Source organism: Panthera tigris, chromosome C1 (assembly GCF_018350195.1).
Source record: "Panthera tigris isolate Pti1 chromosome C1, P.tigris_Pti1_mat1.1, whole genome shotgun sequence".
Classification (NCBI taxonomy): domain Eukaryota; kingdom Metazoa; phylum Chordata; class Mammalia; order Carnivora; family Felidae; genus Panthera; species Panthera tigris.
This window is the reverse complement of record NC_056667.1, coordinates 197261591-197276056: the sequence shown is the minus strand read 5'-3', so window position 1 is coordinate 197276056 and position 14466 is coordinate 197261591. Positions and strand designations below refer to the sequence as shown.

The 14466-nt window shown below is 34.9% G+C and overlaps 1 protein-coding gene and 1 non-coding gene across 3 annotated transcripts in view; both read right to left on the bottom strand.

Moving 5' to 3' along the window:
- The window catches only part of SPAG16 (sperm associated antigen 16), a 1018955-nt gene that overhangs the window by 118243 nt on the left and 886246 nt on the right, over positions 1-14466 (bottom strand). The window lies entirely within an intron of this gene.
- On the bottom strand, positions 10991-11094 carry LOC122241776. The gene has a single exon (XR_006221999.1). It is a non-coding gene; the product is annotated as a small nucleolar RNA U13 (small nucleolar RNA).

The window sequence follows — 14466 nt, the reverse complement described above, 5'->3', positions numbered from 1 at the left end:
ACATCTATCACCTACCTACCTACCTTATTTATTTATTTATTTATTTATTTATTTATTTATTTATTTATGTGAAAACATTTAAGTTCTACTTTTCCAGCATATTTCCACTATATAATATAGTATTATCAACTGTAGCTGTTATGTTTTACATTAGATCCTCAGACCTTATTCATCTTAAGCTGAAAGTTTGTACCATTCTTTTTTCAAGATTGCTTTGGTTATTTGGGGTCTTTTGTTGTTCCATACTAATTTTAGGATTATTTTCCCTTTTCTGTGGAAAATTTCATTAAAATTTTGATAGAGATTGAATTGAAACTGCAGGCTGTTTGGAGTAGTATTTAACAATATTAACTCTTCTGGTCCAAGAGTATAAATTATCTTTCCATTTATTTGTGTCTTCAATTTCTTTCATCAACATCTTACAGGTTTCAGAAAATAGATCTTTCACCTCTTTGGTTAAATTTATTGCTAGTATTTAATTCTTTTTTATGCAATTATAAATGGGATTATTTTCTTAATTTCTCTAATAGCTCATTGTAAGTGTGTATAAATGCAACTTATTTTTGTACATTGATTTTATATCTTGCAACTTTACTGAATTCGTTTATTACTTCTAACACTTTTTTGGTGAAGACATTGGGGTTCTCTACATGTAATATCATGCCATATATAAAGAGAGATAGTTTTACTCCCTTTTTTTCCAATATGGATGTCTTTTATTTCTTCGTCTTACCTAATTTCTCTGGCTAGGACCTTCAATACTATGTTAAATGAAGTGGTGAGGGTGGGCACCCTTGTTTTCTTCCTGATCTTAGAGAAAAAGCTTTCAGCTTTCAACCATTACACATGATGTCGGCTGTAGGTTTATCATACACTGCCTTTATCAGGTTTAGGTTTTCTATTTCTTCATAATTCAGTCTTGTTAGGCTGTTTTTTTCAGGAATTTATCCATTTCCTCTAGGTTGTCCAATTTGTTGGTATACAATTATTCATAATAGATTCTTTTCTTGTTTTGTTTTGTTTTGTTTGTAAACATCTTATTTTACATTTATTTCTTTTGAGGGAATGAGAGAGAGAGACAGTGGGAGAGACAGAGGGAGAGAGAGAGCATCACAAGCAGGCTCCATGGTTTTAGCATGGAGCCTGACTTGGGGCTCAAATACACAAACCATGAGATCATGACCTGAGCTGCAATCAAGAGTTGGATGCTCAAGTGGCTGAGGCACCCACACACACCCCTTCATAGTAGATTCTTATGATCTTTTGTATTTGCATGATATCAGCTGTAATATCTCCTCTTTCATTTCTAATTTTATTTATTTGAGTCCTGTCTCTTTTTTTTCTTGGTAAGTCTAGCTACACATGTTTACAATCTCCTTCCAGGGAGACAGGGTGACCTGTAGTGCCAGAGGGAGAATATGGAGATGGCATTCTCAGTTTTTAAATATGCAAATAGGCCTCTTTGGGAGAAAATCTGGGACACAGGCATTTCTTTCCTCCTCCTCTGTGCTGAGCCCTGTAGAGATGGCCACATCATGTCCTGGTAAGACTAATGTTACAGTCTTATGGCTTTCATGGACATAAGCCTTGTTGGCTTTCAGAGTTGAGTGTTTTGGTTGCCCATCCCTCAGGTGAAAGTCTTAAAAGTTGGGGTGCTAGATGTGGGGTCCAAACCTTTCAGATATCGGAGAAGCTGGGAGCTGTGAGTTCCTTTTTGATTTTATGTTGCTGTGCTAGGGGGTATGGTTTATGGTAAGAATGCATTTCAGTCTTTCTTACCTGCTTCCATGTGGTTATTTGGTCATTAGCTTAATGTATAGGAATTACTCAGCTAGGTTTTGGATTTTTTCAGAGGGAATTGCTGTGTGTGCAGCTGTAGTTTTGGTGTATCTGGAAGGAAGTGAGTTCAGGAGCCTGCTAAAGTCACTATTGTACATTAAAATGCAAAAGGCTCTTTTTTTTTTTTTTTTTTTTTTTTAAAGTAGACAAAAGCAAAAGGATCAGAGTGCTCCTAAGAGTCTGTGGCTGTGTGCTAAGTGCCGGGAAGTTAAAGAAGCATAAAACAGAGACCCCATCCTCAAGGTGTGTATTATTTAATACATACACAGTCTGGTAATTAGAATCAATAATTAACATCCCAGACCATATAACTGAGTGCTAGATGTGGTGTACAGACTTCAGTGCTGTGGAAAAGTCACAGGAAAAGGGAATCAAATTAAAGGCAAACTTCAGAGATAAGTTAATTAAACCGGGTTTTGGAGGACTGATAAAATTCATCAAAACAAAGGGGAGAAGAAAAAGCAATATGACATAAAATAATGAGGCCTTATTAGTGACATGGAAGGGCCTTTTGGTGTTCCGATGCATGGAGCAGACTCTTTCAGGGGACATCCACTACCAGATATAACCCCTGAAGAAAGGAGGTTGCTATATGAAGCTATGGACATTCATTAATATCCCTATGTATATATGTATGGTGTTTATTGCTACATGTCTGTAGGTCTCCTTACTGATGAGCTCAAATCAATAAAATATGTTTTGAGTATTAATCATTGTTTTCATAACAACATTGTAATGAATGATTCTAATGTGTTTTATTTAATAATTATAGATTTTATTGCTCCCTTTTTTGCATTAGTTTTTTGTTTATAATATTAATTTCTTAATGTCATATTTTTTTAAATTAAATTCAGAGTGCTATTGTACAAATAGGCAGCATTGGAATTATCACAAATGAGAGAGAAATTGACTAAATATCTTTATTCTTAGTGCCACAGTGGTATATGAGTACTTAAAGCAATTTGCTCATTAAACAGAAACTACTGGAGCAGCAAAAATCCTGCCAATATCAGCAGAAACTATTAGTTTGGAATGTAACCTTTCCTCTCAAGTTTAGCTAAAGTGTCAAACATTTTTTTTTTAAAAAGCTAATTTTACATGTTTTAAAAGTGGTTAAGAACATTATCTCAGAGTTTATCCTGCTCCACAACTTAGTATATTTTCCTTGGTTTACTCCTCTGCAAAATGGAGATAGTAAAAGCACCAAACTTAAAAGTTTTTGTGACAATTAAAGGAGCTAAAATATGTAATGTATTTAGAAGTGGCTGATGTATTTTAAAGGAGTGAAAATATATAAGTTGTTATAGAGTGCTAATTTGTGGCAGGCATGTATTTATCACCCTATAAGTGTTTGTTATTTTTTGTTGTTGCTATTATTATTAAGCCATAAATTAACAAGAAAAAAAGAGTTCTTACACTTTCAAGAAAAATGATTCATACATATAATTATGATAATAATGCAACAAAATAACTTATGTAGGTAAGACAAACAAATTATCCAGTTAGGAAACCAGAGTAAAATCAATTTACTGACAGAAGACTGGCAATCACTGGAATCATTAATAATAATTAATAATCACCCAGCATATATTTTTGTGCTTTTTCTAAACTGTATATTTTTTCCATACCACAAATATTTTAGAATATTGGTTGCTGTTGTCTATATATCTCGTACTGAGTTACTGAGTCAGTATCTGATGTAGATAATAACTCCTATCATTATTTCATCAGAACCTACTGTGATCCTTTTTGTCTCCTCTCAAATAATCTGTCAGTTCATGCAGACTTTTTTTCAATCTATTTAGAAAATCCATTATGCCACCATATATAATATATCAAGTTGAAGTGGCCTGCATTATGTCTCATGTAGAATTTTGGAGTAGATATTATGAGACTTGAATTTTGGTTCCAACTCTACCACTAATTATTCTTTAGATTTTAACCTAGGCATTTAAATTGGATTCACATTTGGCCTTCATATCATGAGGTGATAGCCTACAAGAGTTCTGTGATCCTTTTCAGCTCTAAAATGTTGAAGCTAAGTTTGTAGAAAAAATAAATATGAGAATTAAACAATTATCTCTCTTTAAGTCCTTAGTCAAAATGAAGAATATATCTGGTAAACCACTTCCTGTTAGATAAGTAGCCAAGGTAACTTGGAAACCACACAATTACAATATAAAAGCTCCTCTGCATTTAGAAGGAATGAACAACATAATGTCTAAACATGAACATTTTGTAAAATACATTAACTTCATGGAATATTAAATTAACAGAATAAAAAATTAGAAACAAAACCCACTAGTATTCATTTGTGTATGGTCTAAGAAAGTGGTCCAGTTTCATTCTTTTGCATGTTGCTGTACAGTTTTCCCACTACCACTTATTGAAGAGACTGTCTTTTTTTCTATTGGATATTCTTTCCTGCTTTGTTAAAGATTAGTTTACCATATGATTGTGGATCCATGTCTGCATTTTCTATTCTGCTTCATTGATTGATGTGTGTGTTTTTGTGCCAGTCTGATACTGTCTTGATGACTACAGCTTTGTAAGATAGCTTGGGCTCCAGAATTGTGATGATGCCTCCAGCTTTGGTTTGGTGTCTCAGTATTGCTTTGGCTATTTGGGGTCTTTTGTGGTACCATAAAAATTTAGAATTATTTTCTATAGCTCTTAAAAATGCTGGTGGTATTTTGATAGAGATTACATTAAATGTATAGATTGCTTTGGTTAGTATACATATTTTAACAGTATTTATTTTTCCAATCCATGAACATGGAGTGTTTCTTCCATTTCTTTGTGACACCTTCAATTTCTTTTATAAGTATTCTATAGTTCTTTTTTCTCCTGGTTAGGTTTATTCCTGGGTATCTTATGGTTTTTGGTACAGTTGTAAATGGGATCAGTTCCTTGATTTCTCTTTCTGCTCTTCTATTATTGGTGTATAGACAGGCAATGGATTTCTGTACATTGATTTTATAGCCTGCAACTTTACTGAATTTATGTATCAGTTCTAGCAATTTTTTGGTGGAGTCTTTTGGATTTTATACAGAGTATCATGTTATCTGCAAATAATGAAAGTTTAACTTCTTCCTTCCTGATTTGGATGCTTTTTATTTCTTTGTCTGATTTTTGAGGCTAGGATGTCCAGTACCATGTTAAATAGCAATAGTGAGAGTGGACATCCCTGTCTTGTTCCTCACTGTAGTGGAAACGCTCTCAGTTTTCCCTCGTTCATGATGATATTAGCTGTGGGTCTTTTGTATATGGACTTTGTGATGTTGAGGTATAGTTACTCTATCCCTACTTTGTTGAAGGTATTTATCCCTCAACAACAAATGGATGCCGTGTTTTGTCACATGTGTTTTCTGCATCTATTGAGGAATCATATGGCTCTTATCCTTTCTTTTATTAATGTAACATATCGCAATGATTGATTTGAGAATATTGAACCACCTCATCAGCCCAGGAATAAATCCTAATTGATCATGGTGAGTGATTCTTTTAATGTACTGTTGGATTTAATTTGCTAGTATCTTGTTGAGAATTTTTGCATCTATGTTCATCAGGGGTATTGACTTGTAAATCTCCTTTTTACTGGGTTCTTTGTCTGGTTTTGGAATCAAGGTAATGCTAGACTCATAGAATAAGTTTGGAAGTTTACCTTCCATTTCTATATTTTTGGAACAGTTTGCAAAGCATAGATATTAACTCTTCTTTAAATGTCTGGTAGAATTCCCCTGGGAAGCCATCTGGCCCTGGATTTTTATCTGTTGGGAGAATTTTGATTATTGATTCAATTTCTTTGTTGGTTATGGGTCTGTTCAGATTTTCTATTTCTTCCTGTTTCAGTTTTGGTAGTTTGTATGTTTCTAGGAATTTATCCATTTATTCCAGATTACCCAATTTGTTGCCATAAAATTTTCATAATATTCTCTCAAGATTGTATTTCTGTGGTGTGGGTTGTGATCTCTCCTCTTTCATTCACGATGTTTTTTTATTTGGGTCCTTCCTCTGACTAGGGGATCATCAATTTTATTAATTCTTTCAGAGAACCAGCTCTTAGTTTCATTGATCTGCCTTACTGGGTTTTGTTTGTTTGTTTCTATGTCATTTATTCCTGCTCTAATTTTTATTATTTCCCTTCTCTTGGGTTTAGGCTTTATTTGCTGTTCCTTTTCTAGCTCCTTTAAGTATAAGTTAGGTTGTGTATTTGAGAGCTTTCTTGCTTCTTGAGGTAAGCCTGTATTGCTATATATATCCTCCTTGCTGCACCCCAAAGGTTCTGGACTGTAGTGTTTTAATTTTCATTTGCTTCCATGTATTTTTTTAATTTCTTCTTTAATTTCCTGGTTAATCCATTCATTCTTTAGTAGAATGCTCTTTAACCTCCATGTATTTTTGGTCTTTTCAAAATTTTTCTTGTGGTTGACTTCAAGTTTCATAGAATTGTTGAAAATATACATGGTATGATCTCAATCTTTTTGTATTTGTTGAGGCCTCATGTGTGATCCAATACATGATCTATTGTGGAGAATGCCCCATGTGCACTCAAAAATAATGTGTATTCTGCTGCTTTAGGATGAAACATTCTGAATATATCTGTTAGGTAATCTGATCCAGGGTGTCATTCAAAACCGTTGTTACCTTTGGTTTTCTGCTTAGATGATCTGTCCATTGTTGTAAATGAGGTGTCAAGGTCTCCTACTAGTATTATATTGTTATCAATGAGTTTCTTTATGTTTGCTATTACTTGATTTATATATTTGGATATTTCCAAGTTAGGGCATAAATATTTAAAATTGTTAGATCCTCTTGTTGGATAGATCCCTTTATTATGATATAGTACCCTTTTTTATCTCTTGTTAAAGTCTTTGGTTTAAAATCTAGTTTGTCTGATATAAGTATGGCTACTCCAGCTTTCTTTTGATGTCTATAGCATGATAGATGGTTCTCCATCACCTCACTTTCAATCTTCAGGTGTCTCTAGGTCTAAAATGAATCTCTTCAACGTGGATGGAACTGGAGAGTGTGATGCTAAGTGAAATAAGCCATACAGAGAAAGACAGATACCATATGTTTTCACTCTTATGTGGATCCTGAGAAACTTAACAGAAACCCATGGGGGAGGGGAAGGAAAAAAAAAAGAGGTTAGAGTGGGAGAGAGCCAAAGCATAAGAGACTGTTAAAAACTGAGAACAAACTGAGGGTTGATGGGGGGTGGGAGGGAGGGGAGGGTGGGTGATGGGTATTGAGGAGGGCACCTTTTGGGATGAGCACTGGGTGTTGTATGGAAACCAATTTGACAATAAATTTCATATATTGAAAAATATAAAATAAAATAAAATAAAAATAAAATAAAATAAAATAAAATAAAATAAAATAAATAAAATAAAATGAGTCTCTTCTAGGCAGCATATAGATGGGTACTTTTTTTTTATCCATTCTGATGTCCTATGTCTTCTAATTGGAGAATTTAGTCCATTCACATTCAGAGTTATTATTGACAGTTATGAATTTAGTCCCATTGTATTACCTATAAAAAGTCAGTGCTTCTGGAGATTTTCTCTGTTCTTTACTTGTCTTTGTTGCTTTTGATTTTTCTTTCCCACTCAAATAATCTCCTTTAATATTCATACAGGGCTGGTTTAGGTGTCACAAACTCTACTTTTTGTTTGTCTAGGAAACTCTTTATCTCTCCTTCTATTCTGAATGACAACCTTGTTGGATAAAGTATTTTTGGCTGTATATTTTTCCCACTTAGCACATTGAATAATCATGCCACTCCCTTCTGGCCTGCCAGGTTTCTGTGGAAAGATGTTCTGTAATGTGATTTGTCTTCCCTTGCAGTTTAGAGATCCTTTCCTTTGCTTCTTTCAGGATTTTTTCCTTATCTCTGTATTTTGCAATGATATGTTTTGATATAGGCCGACTTTTGTTGATCAATTTTGAGGGGAGTTCTTTGTGCCTCCTGGATTTGGATATCTGTTTCCTTCCCAGATTAGGAAAATTTTCAGCTTTAATTTATTCAAACAAACCTTCTGCCCCCTTTTCCCTCTCTTTTTCCTCTGGGATTCCTATGATACAAATGTTATTATGCTTTATGGAGTTGCTGAGTTCTCTAAGTCTACATTAGTCATCCAATATTTTTCTTTCCCTCTTCTTTTTAACTTCATTATTTTCCATAATTTTATCTTCTATACCACTTATTCATTCTGCTTCTCCCATCCATGTAGTCATTACATTCAGTTGTTTTTGCATCTTGGTTAAAGTTTTTTTTTTTTTTTTTTTTTTTTTTTTGAGCTGACTAGTTTTTAGGTCCTTTGTCTCTGTGGTGAGGGACTTCCTGGCATCTTCTATGCCTTTCACAAGCCCAGCTAGTATCCTTATAATTATTGTTTTAAATTCTGGTTCAGACATATTACTTATATCTGTTTTGATTTGCTCCCTGGCTGTAACCTCTTCTTGTTCTTTAATTCCTCTGTCTTGGCATTTTATCCAGGTCTCTGTCTTTGTGTGTTAGGAAAGCCTGTGTCTGGTCCTATTTCCACTAGAGCATTCTATGAGCAGCAGACCTGGTGTATGCAAGGGTTTGTACTGGTCTTTGGGGGAGGTGCCTGCTCTTGTCTGATTCTAATTCCACATCCCTAATAAAAAAGGCACCTGCAGAGTGCATGGGGGTGGGGCTTGGTGTAAGAGGCTCAAACCTACACTGTGTGTGCTATGTGGATCACTAAAGTGTGTCCTTGCTGATGGGAGGGGTGAAATATTGCGATGGCCTGCTCTAGTCCCCAGAGATAGGAGTTCATGCCTGCCATTATTCAGGAAGTACTCATAGAAGAGTGAATAACCTCTCTTCTTGTGTCCCAGGCGTACATCAGATCTCTGTTCTCACCCTATCAGTGTCCAAGCTGTCTCTCCTCCTGGCAGTTCAGTAATCCTGTGTTTTATCTCAGGTGCATGGCTGGGTTTCAAAACAAAATTTCAGGGACCTGGCATGATGGGGACCCACACTTATCCTCTATGGAGGGTCTTGCCACACTCTGTCTGGTGCCAGTTTGTCCAAGAAAAGCAGTTACACAACTGCACAGGGGCTTGGATTTTATGGTAAAGCATAGCAAAAAGCTGGTGTCCAGGTTATCTGTCCTCAGCAGGTGTCTCTACTTCTATGTTTATGAATGTGGGAGCTCACTGGGGCCTGCTGACTCTTTTGTCCCCAAGAGGCAATGTCACCTCTCCCAAATGCACTCCAAGAAGGGGAACTTCTCTCCTAGTGCGACTCAGGGAATCCTCAGAGTATGCTGTCCTCTCCCGGGCCTCTGGCCTCCTCCATGGGAGCATCAATGAGCCTGCCAGGCTTGACCCTGGCAATGGTGCTGACTTCAAAAACTTCAAACTTCCAGCTCTGCAGCTTGTAAAAATGCAATAATCATCCCATCTTGTTTTCCCAGTCAATGGTTTTGGCAAAGTGTTTTTCTTGTGCAATCTCCTGCATGCTGCTTTCCCTCTCTCCCCTCTCTCTCCTTTCTGTGATCAGGGCTCCCTCCTCTCCACAGCACCTGTGATTATTTCCTCCCCCAAATCATGTCTCTGTACGTCCTACATTCCATGATGTGGCCCCTTTTCTCCCTCTAGTTGTGCAATTTGTCCTCTCAGTCCTCAGATTTCCTGCTTGTTCACAATGATTTGATAATTATCTAGCTGTATTCAAGTGACGAGGCAAACATAAAGTCCTACTATTCCATCACCTTAACTCCACCTAGCCTTATATCCTTTCTTCTATTCATTTTAAGTTTAATTCTCATGTCTTCTGGATTCTTAAAGTGAAAGCTGGGGTTGTTCATTTGAGCGATTTTTGTCTTTTGTAATATCATTTTGTGCTATAAATTCCTCTCAAAGTTCTGCTTTAGTGGCATCCAATAGCTTTTGATATGTTTGTTTTTCACTGTCATTCATTTCAAAGTACTTTATTATTTCCCTTTTGGATTCCTTGAACCATGGATTATTTGCCTTCCAAATATTTGGGGACTGAATGAGTTATAATTTAATTCCATTTCAGTCAGTGAAATACTTTGTATGACTTGAATCATTTAAAAATCATTGAGATTTGGAGAGCCAGGGTGGCTCCGCTGGTTGAGCATCTGACTATAGATTTCATCTCAGGTCATGAACTCGTGGTGATGAGATGGAGTCCTACTTTAGGCTCCGTGCTGGGTGTGGGGCCTTCTTGGGATTCTCTCTCCCTTTCTCTCTGCCCCTCCTATGCTCATGCACACACACACACACTCTCTCTTTCAAATAAAATAAGGTAAATTAAAATAGAATAAATAAAATCATTGAAACTTATTTTTGTTGCCCAAGATGTGATCTATCTTACATGCTTCATCTACACTTGAAATGAATATGGATTATGCTGTTTAGAGTTTGAGTATTCTGTAAAGATCAATTGGGTCAAGTTGGTTGGTACCGTTCAGGTCTCCTATGTCTTTATTGTGTTTCTATCTGGCAATTCTGGTTCTGTTATTCAGAAAAGCATATTTATCTTTCCAAATATAATTGTGGATTTATATTTATCAGCTTTTGCGCCATGTATTTTGAAGCTATATGATTCAGTTTAAAAACATTTAGGATTATAATGTTTTTTAAAAATTACTTATTAACAGATTTTATTTGTTAACATTATTATAAAGTGACATGATGCTATATTTTGAAAGCTACTTTGTCTGACATTAATGTTACCAGCATTCTTTTGATTAGTGTTAGCATGGTTTATCCTTTTCCAACTATTTACTTTTAATGATTTGCATCTCTAAGTTTTCTTATATATAGAATATAGTTTCGTCCTTTTTTATTTTTTATTTTTTTCTTTTATTTATTTTTTTAATGTTTATTTATTTTTGACAGAGAAAGAGAGAGCAAGAGCATGAGTGGGGGAGGGGCTGAGACACACACACACACACACACACACACACACACACACACACACAGAATCCGAAGCAGGCTCCAGGCTCTGAGCTGTCAGCACAGAGCCTGACGTGGGGCTCGAACTCACAGACCATGAGATCATGACCTCAACTGACTGGGCCACCCAGGCACCCCTAGTTTCGGCCTTTTTTAAATTCAACCTTATAATCACTGATTTTTTTTTTCACGTCAGATGGGTAATGTGCTGACATCGTAACAAGATATAAGGGTGCCACATATCACACAACATCATGAACACCCAATCATCACGCTTATGAACTACAAAAGGATCTATAATCACTGATTTTTAATTGTATTGAGACCATTTGTGTTTAATGTGATTATTGATATGTCAGGCTTAAGTCTATAAACTTATTTGCTTTCTATCTTACTATCTGCTTTTCATTCCCCTTGTCATTTTTTTCTTCCTTCTTTTAAATTAATTAAATATCTGTTATGTTTATATTTTATTTCCTTTGCTGGCTTATTCTAAAACTGTTTGTTGTTTTGGGGATGCTTTAGGATTTAACACTTACACATATAGTATAAAAACCTTACAATTCTCTTGGCCTTTACATTATTATTGTCACACATTTTCTTCATATGCATGTTCTGTATCCCACAATACACTGTTTTACTTTGTCCTTAGGTCCTAAAATGGAATACCAAGAAAAAAATCTTACGTATTTACTTTATAGTTGCCATTACTGGTGCTATTTCTTTCTTCTTTATGTATATATATCCTATCTTCTATCATTTCCATTATGTATAATGGAAAAAGTCATTACTTTGCTTTCAATTTTGAGGATATTTTCTAACACTCTAAAGATGTTTCTCCAGTGTCTCCTCACACTATTTCTGACAATAAGTTTTCTATAATCCTTAATTGTGTTTCCCTTTACATAATATGGTTTTTTTTTTCTGCTTTAAAATGTTCTCTTTATCAGGAACACTTTGATATGATATGCACTGGTGTAGTTTTGTGTTTGGAGTACACTGATTTGTTGGTCATCATATTTTGAAAATTTTTGGACATTATTTCTTCAAATATGTTTTGCTTTCCCTACATTTCTTTTAGGGACTCCAAATACATGTACATTATACTACTTGAAAGTTGTCTCAGATCTCAATGATGCCTTGGTCAACAAATTCTCTTTTCTGTTTGTGTGTCATTTGGGACAATTCTATTGCTATGTCTTTGGTTTCAATATACTTTTCTTTTGCCATATATAAATTTTCATTAATCCCATCCAGTTGATTTTTCACCTTAGAAATTGTAGTTTTTATATCTAGCATTTTGATTTGGGTCTCTCGTAAAGCTTCTGTGTATCTGCCTAACATTTTGAACATATGGTTGCACAATAAGTTTTTAATTTTATTAATGTTTATATACTTTTGAAAAAGGGGGAGGGGCTTCAGGAGGGGCAGAGAGAGACGAAGACACAGAATCTGAAGAAGGCTCCAGGCTCTGAGCTCTCAGCACAGAGCCCAATCCAGGGCTCGAACTCATGAGCCATAAGATCATGACTTGAGCCAAAGTCATATGCTCAACCAGCTGAGCCACCCAGGCACCCCTCACAATAGGTTTTTAAATCTCTGCTACTTCTAACATCTGTGTCAGTTCTATGTTGGTTTCAGTTGATTTTTTTTCCTCCTAATAGTAGGTGTGCTTTTGTGCTTCTTTTTATGTCTGGTTATCTTTGATAAGAAAGCTAGACATTGTGAATATTACCTTCTTAAGTGTTAGACATTAAAATATTCTTGTAAATATTCTTAAGCTTTGTTCTGGGATGTAATTAAGTCACTTGGAAATAATTTAATCTTTTTGGTTCCTGATTTTAATATTTATTAATCTGAATCAGAGCAGCATTTAGTCTAGTTCTAATTATTCCTTACCACTGAAGCAAATCCTCCTAAATGCCCTACTTAATGCTCCATGGATTTTGAGATTTTCCAGTGTGACTGGTAGAAACAGGTGTTATTAACTCTGTGTGCATATTGGCAACACTTAAATTTTCTCAGACGACTCCTTTGCCTCATATTGTTTCCTCACATGAACTGCTTTCTCAATTCTTTGATGAATGCTTACCCTGTGCAAATTTCTGGGGTTCTCTGTATATCTATCTATCTCCTCTTCAGAACTGTATTCTGTGAATTCTGAAAGCCTTGATATTCCTAAATTCACTTCCATATCCTGACCTTACAGAATTCACCAAGTTCCATCTAGGCTCTTCTTCTTTGAGTTGTGAACTAAAAACTTGCACAGGGTAATAAGTTAATGCAAATGTAGGGATCACTTTGTTTATTATTTCTCTGGGATCACTGTACTTCATTGCTCAATGTCCAGTGTCTTGAAAATGTTTGTGCCGTACATTTTGTCTGTATGTTGTTGGTGTTGTTATAGTTATTATTTCAGGCAGGAGCATAAATTCAATCACTGTTTCTCTATCTTAGTTGGAAAGGTAAGTCAAATACAACTCTCAAAACAAGAACTATGCAAAAGTGCATAAAATATGATACCGAAAAAAGTAGTGTTTAAATGAATTGCTCACAATAATTCTCATAATCACGGTTCCACATTTGGGTCAAAATGTAGCATTTTCTCACTAGTTGATAAATTTTGTTTCCTGAAGTTTGAAATGACACTGTTTCAAACTTAAATTCTAGGTTAAAACGGAAACATTCAAAGAAATTAAAATAAATTATTTTATTTGAAAAATGGGATTTGTATGTATGAATTTTAGCAAAACCTCAAATAAAGTATGAACTTAGTAGAAAATAATTGAAAGTTGAAAATTTTCATCTTTGCCTCTTTTTGGTTCCTCAATTTATTTATCAAAGAATAAGCTTCACCCAAAGATGGTGCTTCTTAGGAAAATACCAAGTTCTGTAAGTTATTTAGATAATTTTATATTTTCATTACATCTAGAAAAACTATCAGTATCACCTTAGCTGATTTTACTGATACAATCTATCTTTTCTCTAAAATTTATTTTGAGAGAAAGAGAAAAAAAGGGAGCATGTGTGTGGCTGGCGGTGAGGGGGAGAAGGGAGAGAAAGTCCCAAGCAGGTTCTGCACCAATAGAAAACTGTGAATTTATGATCTGAGCTGAAATCCAGGCAGATGCTTAACGAACTGAGCCATCCAGGTTCCCCACAATCTCTCTATCTTAAGCAAAAGAAGACCGACAGTTACATGCCCTGTTCACATTAAGAAAGGCAAATTGTCAAGCATGGGTTATAATTTAAAAATATATACAGACAGAAATGATACAGTATGATATAAAATTTTCAAAGAAAAGCAAGAAATAATCAGCATGTCTATGAAATACTGTCAGTATTATAGCATTGTGTATTAAGATCACAAATTTCCTTATTTTCTATGAAATTATTCTCACTGAGTTTCTTTGAAGTGGGATAGATACTCTGAGAATCACATACATGGTGAAAACTCTTCAAAGTTCAACCTTTAGGCTTATTAAGCTCAATGAAATTCATATAAAACAAAATCCTGCTGTAATTTCTCATTTTTTTCAGTCTCCTAGGACTTATTTTAATAAGGTTTCAATATATTGTTTGAAGTAATCATTTTCTTTCAACTCTATAAAGTAACAACTTTCCAACAAACTTCCAAATTTATGAACTTTTGCTCAAACTAATTAT